Source organism: Chroicocephalus ridibundus, chromosome 3, assembly GCF_963924245.1.
Source record: "Chroicocephalus ridibundus chromosome 3, bChrRid1.1, whole genome shotgun sequence".
Taxonomy (NCBI): domain Eukaryota; kingdom Metazoa; phylum Chordata; class Aves; order Charadriiformes; family Laridae; genus Chroicocephalus; species Chroicocephalus ridibundus.
The window spans coordinates 107,246,815-107,261,283 of record NC_086286.1 but is presented as its reverse complement, the minus strand read 5'-3'; the positions used below and the strand labels follow the sequence as shown (position 1 = coordinate 107,261,283).

Genomic DNA, 14,469 nt, shown 5'->3' with positions numbered 1-14,469 from the left:
CTGGTATGGAGGAGATGCCATTTCAGCATCCTTCCAGTGTGTCCATGTGCAGACAGCTGGAGCCCCGCAGCCCTCCCCCAAGCAATGGGACCTCCCTCCCCACCTCCACCACTTACTCCAGTTCTTCTTCCCTGACATGTACCCTCCTCACTTCACGTTGACGTTATTTTTCGCTCTTCCCTGCCTGACCTCTGCCTCTGTGCTGTGCTCTCCTGCTTGGTGCCTGCTTCCCCCATCCCTGCTGCACTCAGCAGAGGGAAGAATGATGGGTGAGAAAACCCTACTAGCGGAGGGGAGCGAATGTGGACTGACTGCTACAGGAACCAGCAGAAGCCATCAGGTCTTGCAAGCTGCCTCTGCCAGTTTAATGGGAACTTTGGATGAAATACAGACATGACCTCCTAGGATCTTGCTCACAGGTGAGACTCCTCGTGCACGTTGAAGATGCTGTTTTGTCAGGTGATACAGTATCCTGAGTGATGCTAACAGACATCAGTTGCGGGGAGTGGGGACCAGGGTCCTGAAGGCTGACACTGCTCACCATGAGTCACCGAGACGGTGGGAACCACCAAGAACTGCCACCGCTGTAAAAAACAACACCAGAACAAACAACCCCCCCAAAATTGTTGCTCACCTTGCTCAGAAGAGTTGAGAACACACTAGTAGATATAAAGAGAAAATAAACAAGATTTTAAATTGGAGTCGTCATTCTTCTGCCAAAAACTCTCCCTGACATGTACTGCTTAATGAGTGTATATTTTCCTTTGGAAGAATGTGGCCATACACTCCTTAAAATGTTCCTGCATAAAATGAGAGCATAATATGCAATACAGCATGTTGAAGGCTTATTGAAGATATTTACTACATTCTCCTTATGTAGACGGTGTTTGTTTAACCATCTTTATTCACAATAATTAACTGTTGCTGTTGCTATTCTTTTTAGGACCAATTAAAAGTTGCTCTGCACTTCCTTACCAATATATTTTTAAGCTACTCGGTGCTTAATACAAGTTTTTAACCTGCAGGCTCAAGTCTTGTGGAGGCTCACGCACATGAATAATTCATAAACTGAGGAACAGTGGCTATTAACATAAGTAAAACTACTCGAAAGAAAAAAGTAGCTCACGCTTGGATTCGTTGCAGGAGTTGACCTTAATTTGCTCTTCAGATCTAGATTGCCCTATTAGAAAGCTTTCTTGTCTGTTTTTCATTTATTTTATATAGGTAGGAAACACGGATTAAAAAAGGTCTCCAAACTCTATAAATCTTCTAAGTTAGGCTGAACTTTCATGACAGTTGTAACGCTGTGGACAGCATCATAAACCCGAGGGTTCCTCTACCTCCCTCGTTGCCCCCACGTTTAATAGTTTCCTTATGACTGTGAGGAGGCAGACGAGATGACCCAAATGCCATTAATGTTTACAAGACGGTTCTGTGAAGCCTTAAAAGCAGGCACCCATGTTGTGAGGCTCAGCTGTCATCCTGTGCATTTGCACTTGTAGTGTAAAAAGCAAATCCCTGATAAGTAATTACTGCATTCCTTGGTTTTCCTTAAACAGAGAGAAAGCAGAGGAAATTTTAAAGACAAATGAAACTGAACTCAGCTGTCGCGTTCACAAACTGTCATGCATTCATCTTGCTGTTAAAAACTGTAGGAAAAAATCAGATAAGGGCAAAGCTCTCCCTGCTTACAAAGTAAACAGCGAAATATAAACTGGGTCACTTGTCATACCAGGAGCATGTCACTGTTTTTTCAGGGTGCTCAGCCATTTTTATGAGTTCAGAACTCATTTGTGAGTTCTGGCCATTTTATTCCAAGAAAAGCTCCACCAATTTCACTGGATTCAAGTTGTAGTAGAAGTAATGGTGAGGTGATGTAGCCTAAGGTCCCTTTTACTTGCTATGTGGTAGAGAAATGTAGAAAAAGGATAGCTCTTGCCCTCAGAAGTTAAAAAACTGCTGGTTGTAGTCGTGACTTGCACATTTTTGAGAAAAATCAGAATGAAAACAATTTTGAAGCTCTTTTTTTTTCTTTTTTTTTTTGAGTCACCTACTCTCCTCCTACCACGTGAGGTGGCTGTAGCACCGGAGAGCAAGACTCACTGCCGTTCCTGGCTGCAGCATGAACTCTCACTCCCTTCACTTGGAGCTGGCAGTTCATTAGCAGCCAGTTTATCAACTCTGCCTTACCACGGGCTTGTGAGCCCTCTGAATTTTTCATGATCTCCTCCCCTTAAGACAGCAAACCTGTAATTTTTTTCTACACAAGCAACAGGACATGGGATTCAAGGGATGAAAAGTAAATTTTGGACTTTGAACAATGTCTTTGATGCATCTTAAGAAATTTCATGGATTGAGATGCATTCATGCACTTCCACCCCAAAACTCCCTCAGTTTCAGACAGGGATGAGTATTCCCCACTGTCCCCTCTGGATTGCCCCTCAGCTGAGGACATGTTTTTAGTACAGAAAGTGCAGAGCTGCCCAACTCTCCTTAGCTCCGTGCACGCGGGATTTCGCGTCTTCACCTGGGTTCTGTGGACGAAGAAGTGTCTGTGTCACCTCCTTTCTCTGTTGTCTCAGGAAACATTTGCAAACATTGCAGGACGCGGGAATGCAGCCTGGGTTTTGTCAGTACCTTATCGAGATGTCCTGGCCACTGAACTCTTGTGACGGCTCGATGGCTCCCCTGTCCCTGTCTGCCTTGCATCCCCGGCTGTGTGATGGTCCCACTCAGCAGGACAGGCAGAGGGGGGCAGCTCTCCCCCTGCACACCCTGTTTTATGTCAACATCTTCCCTTTGCGGAAGCAGCATTTCCTCCACAAGGCTTCGCAGTCCCGTTATTTCTTTATTTTTTTATTATGAAGTTTTGAGTAAGGGTTTAGGAAAACTGGTTTGGAAAGACAGTTAAAAGAAAACCTGAACAAATTCCACAGAGACAAGGCTCTCTTAATGTATTCCAAGGTAGCTTAGTCAAACCACTTCTCCTCAGATGCTGGTGGGCCCAGATAAATGAGGAAGAAGCTCTCCAGTGTCACCAGGCTCTCTCATTGCCATTTCAGCTCTTCAGGACTTCCTTCTTCTTCCATAGCACTAGCCTGGCTTGATTTAAAGTAAAGGGTCCCCCAGTGATGACCACCTCAGTTCTTAATCACATTTCTGAGCCAGTTTTTTTCCTTCAGTTCTCATGGCCTGATAATAATTAGGCTTCTGAGGCTAATAGCAATTGTGCCTGTGTGCTGCACAGGCTGTAGTACTGCCTCAGGTTTTGGCAGAGATACACACAATCTTTTTTTCAGTATTATTAAGAGGATATAAAAACAAAATCTTCACCTGGTGCATTTCTGAGTCAAGTTAACTGTTTTATCATTTTGAGCTTGTCTTGAATCATACCGACCCTCAGCCTGTGGAGTCTGGATCCCGAAGGGATGAAAGTGCCCGTGGGGAAACCCTGATTCAGGCACCCAATCACTTATGGTACCCCTGCCCCATAAGCAGCGCTCCTAGAGGGTTATGTACTTTCTGCATAGGCTTGAAGGCCTTCTATCGTGCACTATAAATGCATCCTCAACACCCCTCTTAACCAGCTGGGAACATATTGCTGGAGCCAGGTAGGTCTGATGGTTAAGGAAGAGCAGAGCTTGCAGCCCTGACTGACAGGTCCCTGGGACCTTGCTATCAGCTTGCTTTGTGTGCGTTTCTGGTGCGCAGCTGACCTTTTGAAGCTTCCCTCTCCCTTCGTGCTGTGCTCCCTCCAACTTCAATCAGCACGGCTGCACGACAAGGAACAAGAGGGGCAGCCTTGTAAAGCATGAACCATCTGAGCGGAGGTACCTTGAATAAACAAACTGCAAGGAGAGAAACGAATCCTGACTGACTTCTTGCGTCTCTTGATGAAAGCAGTACGTCCTGGCAGCCCTTGTGTCTCTCAGCTCCAGAGGGATTAGCGTGGTGTTTACCTGCTATTTCCCAGGCTGGGCAAACACTTGATCTTGCTAATGTGTACACGAGTTTTTGACAGTTGCCATAGCACAACAGGAACCTTCCCTTCTCGCTCATTGTTTGTAACCTTTGAGGACTAACCAGCCAAGCTTTCTTACAGCATCAAAAGTGCAGCTTATTTTAAATTAGTTTCCAGGAAAAAAAAAGGGCTGACCGAGTTGGATATTCCTCCATGAAACCATGACACTCAGCAAGCTTGAGTTTTCTTTTGAGGGGAGGAAAGAGCTTTTCTGCTCCCAAGGAGTGGGGAACAGGATGGCTTTTAGGGAGTTTTGCGGAAGGAGAAGGAGCAGGAAGGTGGCACCACTGTCCCTGCACCTGCACTGGAGGAACAGGGAAACACTTGCTTCTCCTGTGGGACTGTTTGGGTACTAGTTCACTATTATTTCACTTGTCTTCTGGTAGTGACTAATGCTCCATTGTGTCCCAGGGCACTTCGTGTAAAGTGATATTTAACCACAATAAAAGCAAGATGCTGCCAAGAACGTGCAGTGAGGGTTTGCAGAACAAAGTTAGGAAAGTTTCCTGGCGTATCACAGCTAGAATAAGGGTGCGCTTATAGCACCAAGCAATCCACTGTATATGTCACAACAAGGGCCCATAGCACTGATGCCTGCATAATCCTTTTTTTTCATCTTTTTATCTTCACTATGCCCATCTACCTTCATATACTTGAACAGCCGTATATTAAATAGGATTTATATGGGCTAGGTAGCAGAACTAATACCAGCTGATGTGATGGTTCAGCAGTGAGTCATGTACCACGGTTGAATGCCTTCCCCTAGTCCACACCGCAACCAGAGTCCGGGCAGCACATTCACTATGTGAAAGCAGGTAGCAGCCTGGAGGGATTGTGTGGTGCTCCCTTCCCTCACTGCGGGACCAGTGCTTCCCACACAGGTGCTGACACGTCCGGTGTCAGAAAAATACAAACTAGGAATGAAATAGGTCGCTGCTACCATTTTCACAGTTTGTGAAATGCTCGACGTAAAGAATGAATAATGCAAAAAAGTAAATAATAATAAAAAAATATCTCCATCTGCTATTTCCAGTAAACGCTGCTGTCGTTTAAATAAAGGCAACGCTGAAAGAGGGAACAGAGTATTGCCAGTGCTCATAGCCCGTGCTTTTAATGGCTCCACTTATCTGGATCTTATTTTGGCTTGGCACTGTTGGTGTAACTTTACTTCTCAAGCAACTAGCACCAGCACTTCAATTTATCAGGCTCCGAGGACTATCTGCTGAGATAAACTCAGCCTGCCCAAAGTGGCAACATTAACAGCATTGACGGAGCCTCAAATAGAATTGGCAACTCCTTTGCAGTGCTAAATAAAGTAACACCAGAAAATTCACACCCTGGCTGGTCACTCCCTATGGAAAAAACTGAATTCCCACAGGGCCCTTTGCAGGTCCTAAAAGGTTTGGTGAATGGGAAACAGCAAGATATGTCCCTTTTCTGTCACAGCTAAAAGCCATGTCCTGGTTTAACCCCTCGCTACCCCTTCATCCCCGTTAAAAATTCTGGTATTAGTTTTCTTAATTTGTGAGGGGAAAAAAAGCAGGGGGGACAGAGACCAGAATTGTTCCTTTTCCCAGTCTTAAATTGACCTCCTTATGTCATTGCTGCTTCTTCCCTGGGTTTGCACAATGCGGTTAAAAGCCTAAATGAGCGGGAAGCCAGATCCTGGTTATTCTGTGACTTGTCCAGAGGTACAAGCTGAGAGGAGGAGACCTTTCTGGGTACTGCTCAACGCCTTTGGTGAGTTGGGAGGGTAAAACCTCTGGCCCATTTTTATTTTTCAGGTTATACTTTTACTCAAAGGCTTTTATATTTGTTTGTTTATCACATTGGAAATGGATGTATAGAAATTGCAAACTACAAAACAGGGAGGAGAAATGCGTTATATTCACACAGGTAAAAGGAGAAGCAGGATTTCCCCTTTTCCCCGGGATTCCTAGAGCTCTATCTTTCTTCAAGAAATGGCCTGTCCTAGCTTACGTTAGCCATAGCGTGCAGTCCACCTCACCTGGAATAACCATAGGTATCCTATAAATACTTTACCAAGCAGCAAGCACCCAAAGTGCCCAAGCCGCCATTTCACAAGCTGCCTTGTCACTGCCTGGGGCGCTGATACCTGAAGAAATGAAGTAACTATTTGAAAGGCACAATTATTTTGCGAAAGCCAGCTAGCAAGTTGTCACTGTATAAATCTGGATTCATGTTCTTATAGCTGGTTCAATAACACTGCTCTGGCTTAAAACTGGAATTGATCATACTATCTATTTTCTATAGTGCTTGATTAAATTAGTTTTGTTTCTTGCTTGTGAGACATTCACAAAAGACTCCTGTTTCCTCTCAGTCTGACTTCTGTCTAGGTGCCAGATAACTTACACAAACTAACCTGTTCGTGAACTGTTGATTTAGGCTGGTAAACTAAGCTGCATGGCCTGGCTCCAAACTACTGATTGGAAACTTCTCAGACAAATCTCCTGTGACAATTAACAAATAGCACGCTGAGGTTCATGCGCATACTCGCAGACAATGACCAATATCTCATTTCGTGACTGCAGAGCGAGCTTGCCACTTGGCCCTTCCAGTACTATGTCGCCTGTGCCAGAGTGGCCATTGTAAAAGTACAGCTTGTACTTGCCAAAACTGTTTTTATAGCTAACTTCTACAGCTCGCTCTAAAATAAACTACAAGTACACAACTTGTCTGACTTTTCCAACTTCGCCTTTTGCCAGCGCAATTTTTTTTGAACTGAAGCATCATATCCCTTCAGAGACAATAGTGAAGCAACATTTTTAGTATAGACAGGGTTAGAAAACTAATTTACTAACAGGCATTTGTACCTTGGCTGGCTATAATAAAGTGACATGTCAAAACAATAAATATTAAAAGCTAGCCCAAGTATTGGTGGTAGAAGAAAGTTTTTTCATTAGAAAGCATCAGAAAGCACTTGTAGAGAAAGGACTCCTCTTGAACTCTATCAAAGTCTGTGTATGAGGTCTGTGCGTGACTATGAATTTTAATTTATGAACTAAAGACAGAAGATGGGTAGAGGCTCTTGGAGACCCTTGTTATCAATCAGAAAGAAGAAAAAAAGGAAAAAAGGAAAGTAAGGACATAGTAATGGGTAATGAAACAACAGAAATAGAACTGGGAGAAAGAATGATTCTTGTAAAAGTCATCAGATAGCAGGTACAGTTAATGAGTTTGCATGTAGGAGACTAGAAAATACTAGTGAGAAAGAACTGAGAAACTGATGTACAAGAAGTTCAAGAAGTCAGGACAAAAAACCCTGGGAATTGGAAGTACTGTGTAGAATGTAAAAATAAATACTGTAGGGAAAACCAAAACACAGTTGAATAGCAATCAAGATTTGATCTCTGATACTGAAGCACTTATGCTAATGAGAAAAGAGAAATAAATATCAGACTGCTGTAATCTCTTCGGTACTGGTGATAGTATAGGAAAAAGATTCCTTATGATTACTAGAAAAGGTATTAACAATACAGGAAGATAAATACTATAAAAGACACTATCATTATGGAAGGTTTTTGGTTCCCAGGTATCAATTAAAGATGAAAATCAGATATCTGCTTTGATAGCCAAGAAATTTGCTCATCAGTTTGCAAATGAGAGAAAAATTCCTGAATAAAGAAAGGATTTTTATCTGGTCTTGTTAGAACATGAGCCTATTGTAAAAGTGCTGGCCACAGAGGTAGTCTTGTTTCACACGGGCTTAAATTAACTGCAAGGATCAACAAAAAGAGCTCGTATCAAAGATTTTCCAGTGTCAGGAGGAGAATCTGTAGGATACAGGATGAGATAACGAGTGAAGTCACTGGCGCTGAGCAGGTAGGAAAATTGAATGAGACTTGGATGTTAAAGAGGGAAAAATAACACTACTCAGAGCTTCATACCAAGAAAAGGAGAAAAATATAAGGAGTCCAAAAACTGTTTCAATAAATAGCCATGTAAAAATTACTTTGGGACTAGATAAAAGAACTAAATACAAGGAAAAAAGAGCTTTTACAAAATTCCAGGTTACTCAGAGACCAATTCTGAAAGCTGAATCTGTAACTCTATATAGATATTCTGCTGTGCCCGTCCCCGTATTATATGAAGTCTACAGGTACCTTGGAAATTCACTGTGAACTTTAATACATTTAATGGATATTCTGTTATTCTCTTTTCTTGGGTGACAGGCAATTTTGCTGAGTGATTAAATACATTTTAGCCTCCTTTTCAACTTGCAACACTTATTCAAAGTGTTTGAGATGCTTCTGTAGCTTCACTTCGCCTCTTTCATCCCGTAGATCTCGGACAGAGCTCACTTCCACTGCCAGCGATGATAGTAGTCGTTTATGGCTTGTCCCAGCTATCTTCAACAAAATACCTTCTCTAGCAACGAAATGGGAGTAGGGCAACTGGTTGAAAAAGTGCAGAGCCCAACCCAGCCACAAGCTCAGGTGGGACTAACTGGAACCCTACACTTTCCCTTTAAGTCTTTTCTCCTCTTTGATCTGTTGCTGCCTTCTGGCTTTGCTATGTAATAAGGATCCTACTGTCTTTAAATATTACAGGTTTCTGCTGCTCTTTCAACACTGCCCTGAAATTACTGAACAGAAGGATCACAGCGGCAATTTACACAAACGGTGGAAGTGCAAGCTATGGTCCCCGTTTTCTTTCATTTCACCCATTGTTCAATAATTCATGTATACTCAAGATTTCAAATTACTTTCAAGTTCCATGACTAATAGGGTGTGGAGCTGTAATTTACTTACATGAATGTTTCATGACTTCCTTTCCAGTGAATTTGGAGAAGGTATCTCAAAACCTCGATTCCTTATCATTTTGACAAGGATCCAGTGGCTGAGCTGAAATTTTGCTTAAATTTAGCATGTAAATTCTGTCCATCTGCAAAAGGAAAGAGATTCTATTATCACCTCACTTATCACTACCTTCCACTTAAAAGGAGTGCTTTGGATGCATTTGGCTAGGCTCCCAGTGCAAAGAAGGGCAAAATATAGCATGTGAAACATCAATTATTAAAATACAATATTCATTACAATGGACGTAGTAACTAGGAAGGGCTAATGTGCTCAGAGATACATGTTGGTCTTGATTTATAGATATTAACTCATGTACTGATATTTAGACAGAATAAGTCCTAGATAGACAAGGAGTAGTATAAAAAAAAAGCACCCATGAGGCCTCAATGGAAAAAAAGGAAAAGAAATGTGATTTATTAATATTTTATTCTCTGCCATTAAGGCTGCAAGGTTGAAAATCCATCCCTCAGGTTTTATCTAAAAGCCCTACCATTTTTGCATTGTACCATCATAAAAGTGTACATCCTTTCCGATGTTTCCTTTCCCTCCTGTTCTCTGCTCACTCCTAATACTGCCGGCCTCTTGCTTCCAAAGCTAGTGTGGCTCTCCCTCTCTCTGAAAGATCCTCCTCTGAAACTCTTCCGCTGTGTTGCCACTTTGCTGACTTGTGTGTACCCACCGCCACATTAGCCCTGCTTCTCTAGCTGGGTCAGGCACCTTATAACTCTTAGCAAAGGGCTCTCATTGCCACAGTTTATGTTACGTACGTCTGCAAACCCCTACATGCACACGCAGAGTCGACATCCACCCTTCACCGGCTAACGCAAAACCTCCCTCATTGCTCCAGCCCCCGACGGCTCCTGCCCGTACCCACGAAGACAGACACCCCGAAAGGCAGCAGCCCATGCAAGGTCTTATCTGCTGGAGTCTTATGACGACCAGCCACGACAAGTCAGCATGTGAATCACATTTCCCCAGAACTGTTGCAATGAAAGTCAAATCCGCAGAGCCAGGATATGCAGTCCAGTTCCCAGAAGAGATTGCCTAAGGAAAGGAGGGAATCGCCGGTGCCATTTTTTTAAGAACAGGTTGGACAAATAGCTAACAGGAGTGGCAGAGGCAGAGATAAATAAACCTGCCTTTGGGCAGGAGGAGGGATTCGAAGACATGGTACACTCCCTTTCTCCTCTGCTTTCTATCATTTTTCTAGGTACACTGATTTTTGGCATGCTTCCTAAGGCTTCCCTCTGTGCCCACATTAATTTGGATGACGGACCAGCAGAGAGGTGCTGGAACAGGAATCGGGACATGCAGGGCACATTTCCTCCTTTAGTACCATCTCAGTGTGACCTTGAGCTTCTCTCATCCCACCGTGATAACCAAGACTGTGCACCTACAAATAGAGTTTATGGTAATTCATCTGCTTCATAGTGCTAAGATTTTGGATGACACTCAATATGCAAAAACTTCATTTTTTTTGTTAAAAGAGTAATCACATAAAATAAGAAGAAAATAAATTCTAACTTACATGAAGAATTACTACAGTAAAATGTGAAGAACGGTCACAGAAATTTATGCTTACAGTGTGTAAAATCAATCTGGGCTTTGCAGTGCTTTTCATTTTTTCTAATGGACACACTAGTATCTCGTCCCACACATTTTACTTGTGTTCAAGTAACCTGCAAAAAACCTTCCTGAAATTGCAAGGAGACTCACAAGCAGAAAGTGAACAACTGCTGTTTTGATTAAATTCACCTCCAGTTGCCGCTAGCATCTCTGAAAAGCCAACTCAGAATGCCTGGGTGGGAATGAGTTAACGGGCATGAGGTGATTTCTGGGTTGGGGTCCTGGCTCTGCTCTCCTGGCCTGTGCCTGTGTCTTCCCCAAGTGAGCCCCCAGCAACTGCGACACCTCCTCCTTCAATAGCTCACTCGTTTAGTCTGAATTCCTGAGTACCCAGAATATATAGAACAAGGAACCTTGATAGTGCAGTAGCATTTTAAAGTGATTGACTTTTCCGCATATTTCTCATGATAAGGACTAAAATATCTTTGAAAGTAATACAAGCCCTCGTGGAGAGAAAACTGTTACCTTTCTCCACAAAAGAAAATTTTTGAAGAACTGGGAGAAGTAAAAATCAAAACCCCCGCATGTATAAACCACTGGCAGCCTTGGTAAAAAGCAGGGCAAGGCATCAGTAAGTTGAAACGTAAATTCAATAAAAACATCTGTGTGTACAAGCTGATAAAGAAGAACTGCTGTAACCTGGCTGTAAACAACAAGGTTGTGCTTCAGGTTGAATTAAGGGCAGAAGCAACTTATTTGCATCACTTTCATACTGTTCGACCCAACATAACCCTTCCATGTTCACAAAATCTCAGCCTAACAGGCTGAAGCATATGTAGCAGTCCCACAAACTGCACAAGGAGAAAATGGGGTTGTGCAGATTGTAGAAAACTGGATTTTGCCCAAGTATTCTCCTTTATGAATCCTCTCCTAAATGGCTTAGTCCATCCTGACATCCCTCACCCTCCCCGGCCCACCACTGCCTGCTGGGCCACCGCTGGCCTCCCACCCCTTCTTCCCCTTTCCCCCACTCTGCGCTGAGAAGGACCTCACTCAAACTTTTCAAGAATAGCAAAAAAAGGGTGTTTCTGAGTGGAAAATGAAAAATACATGAACATCTAATGCGGCAGGAGCTCTGAGTCCCCCTGAGGTCTTCACCCGTTCCCATCCATTCACGTTAGCTGTGGACTTCTCCCAGGCCATCCGCTAGCAAGCTCCTACGAAAGTAGGATTAAAAAGCATATTTATATTGTAGTGTCATGTTATAAAGCTGGAACTTGGCTTGATTATCTTTGCAGAGCCAAATTAGTCCATGTCTAAGTACTCTAGACTCAACATCCTCTCCCAGTAGGGTTGGAGAGAGGCCACCACCTTGTGCTGTGTCACTCTTCATTTCTCAAAGAGATATTAAGTGGGAATGAAAATCATGACAAGCAGCACAAACACCATTCACCCCAAAGTCCATTATTTAAAGTAAGTACCTTTTGCTGTTGATCAGTAGCTCCAGCACCCACTGTTGGCAAGGCTGAAAGTCAGACGCAGAGTTTATCTGTTTTATCAGCTGCATTTGGTCGCTCCAGCCACTAAGAATTCATGCTATAAAAAGATACACGATAAAAGCACAGGGTGAACATGGAACAGAGATTTGACACAAGCCTCCTGCATTTTCAAGTGGTATGGAAATCTAAAATCACTAAAAAGTTTATTTTCATAAAAAGTTCAGTGGCATGAAAGTGTTTGGGTTATCTTTGGGTTTGTCTCTGGATAAGGCCAACATGACTGTAGATCCTACTTCTTTTTATGCCTCCCTTATTCTGGTAAAATTAAAAGATTCTTTGGTTTGACAAAAGTAAGGCACGCGTTTCCTTCCTTTACTGAAGGAAACACATACCTGCTTTGCATCCACAGAATGTGTTTTTTTCAGTATTCTCTCATCTTACTGTATTGTGACTCAGCTGAAGCCAGTTTTCAGTGTTTCCCTCTGGAAGCTGACTCCCTGGTGAGACTTGAGCCCACTTCTTATCCCTTTCAAAATCAAGACTTTTTAATCTGTGCATCCTGTTCTTTCCTTTGGCTATCAAAGAACAAAGCCTTTTTGATAGCAGTTTTCTGAGAAAGTAGGTAAGATTCCCAGTGACCCACAGTGTGAATGTACCTGTAGGTAATCACATGAAAGAGAAGAGAGACTTTCTTACCTGCAACCCCTCTCTTTGATGTGGTCCTGATGCGCACAGTCACAGACCACACTCCTACCCCTTCCTTTCAGATCACGATGAATTTTGTGATTCCGCATCTGGAGGAGCTGCCGGAATGCCCTGCTCTGCCCCTGTGGCAGCCGCGGGAGGAAGGTGCAGAGGAGCCAGCCTCGGGCAAGGATCTGCAGTTACTGCTGGCGACAGATTCCTCCAGTTTACAGCACCGGGAAAGATCCCCCGCTGCCTGACTGCACATATGGCCAGCACACCTCAAAGGAGGGATAAAGTAAGCCTTCTTTGATGGACAGTTTTATTCAAGTCTCTTTATCAAAGAATAAAGATACAGCATAAATACTTGAGAAAGTAGTACCAAGGTAACGAACTGAAAATAAACTTGCTTTAATGAGATGGATGTGGTTGTTTGATTACGTTCAGCCATCATTTTCTAACCTTGATCTGAATTCCCCTTCACATCTCAAGTTCCCACTGTATAAAATCATATTTACCTTCCTGCAGTCCCCACTGCTCTCAGCTTTCCAGGTTGCTTTGTAATTTATTTTAATCCTCCTGTGGGTGAATCACCCTTCCTGCTGGTGTCTTCTGCCAGAAATGATTTTTGGATCCTGGTGCACTATATTGAACTGTGTTCTTCCAGAGAGTGACTGATGACCCTAGTAAAACTCAGAAGTGGTTTACAACCCGTGGGAAGTTTTCTGTCACAGAGAAATAACTTTAAGCCCCGCAACAGCTTTGGAGGGCACTAGTGAATACAGTTTAAGAACCAAACAACATGGGAAAAAGCAGTTAACACACATATTGGATGTCTTCAGTGTCACTTGTACTCACAGGGTATTTCTGGGAATGATGCCAGCCAAGGGTGGCATATACACCTACCGCAGCTGAGAGCGGAATGCCAAGTGACTCCAGCAGTGGGTTGGCTCAAGAGCTATAGCTCCTGACAAATACCTTGTGAATAACAGGCTGACTTGTATTAGTCCAAACACCACTAGAAGACTCTCTGTAGGACTGACACGGCTGGAGAAAACTGTTGGAGTGACACAGGTAACAGTGCTTTTCTAGTTTTACCTTTTGCTGTAAAAGTCTTCTCTTCCGGTGACCATTTCAGTGCACTATTCTCATGGGCAAGGAGTGGCTCAGAGGCACAGAGCCCATTTGGGCTTTGCTCAGGACCAGGTGTAATTCCCACAGCAAGACTGCCTGGGCCAGAATGGAAATCCACGTCCATCAACTGATTCACAACCGGTTGTTCAGTGGCAGCAAGCTGTGTGAAGACCGCTGCTCCCAGTGGACCTGTATTAAAGCAGTGCAGTCTGTCCTCTGGAGAAGAGCCTTCAGCCTGGGATGGGAGCAGCAATGAAGGGTTTTAACTGAGCAGTGGGTTCCTTCTGGCGGGGTGAGACGCTAAAGCACAGTGCAAACCTTTAGACATAGGGATGGGGCCATACTGGCTGGGAGAGTTATAGGAGAAACTTACTCCTAGACCCGCTGTGGGCAGCAGCACAGGAGAGCAGGTTTTCTCTGTAGAGTTAAGACTCCTGGATAGTGCAGAAAACTGCAGCCAACCTACAGAGCCCCACATCTGGGATTCATCCCCCTTCTCTGTTGAATCTATAGCAGTGCTCAGACTCTTGCTGGAAGATTCCCATTATTGTGAAATAGCCCTGAGACAACGAAGGGCATGAAAGGTCCAGAGGTCTTTGAATATAAGCAGGAGAAATACCCTCAGACATGAGGTATGACAGGACAGCTCTTATTTTTCCCTTTTCTCTAAAGCTAGGTTCCTTTTAGGGTATTATTTTGCATTTGAGGGAGGTATGAATGCAATTTCTACAAATTTCATCCATTG

At 43.4% G+C, this 14,469-nt stretch overlaps 1 long non-coding RNA gene across 1 annotated transcript; it reads right to left on the bottom strand.

Moving 5' to 3' along the window:
- Window positions 1-424: 424 nt before the first annotated feature.
- LOC134513934 (uncharacterized) lies at window positions 425-12,001 on the bottom strand. Its single transcript, XR_010070551.1, has 3 exons — window positions 11,889-12,001; window positions 8,794-8,926; window positions 425-584 (listed from the first exon to the last, which is right to left on the bottom strand). It is a non-coding gene; the product is annotated as an uncharacterized LOC134513934 (long non-coding RNA).
- Window positions 12,002-14,469: the final 2,468 nt, after the last annotated feature.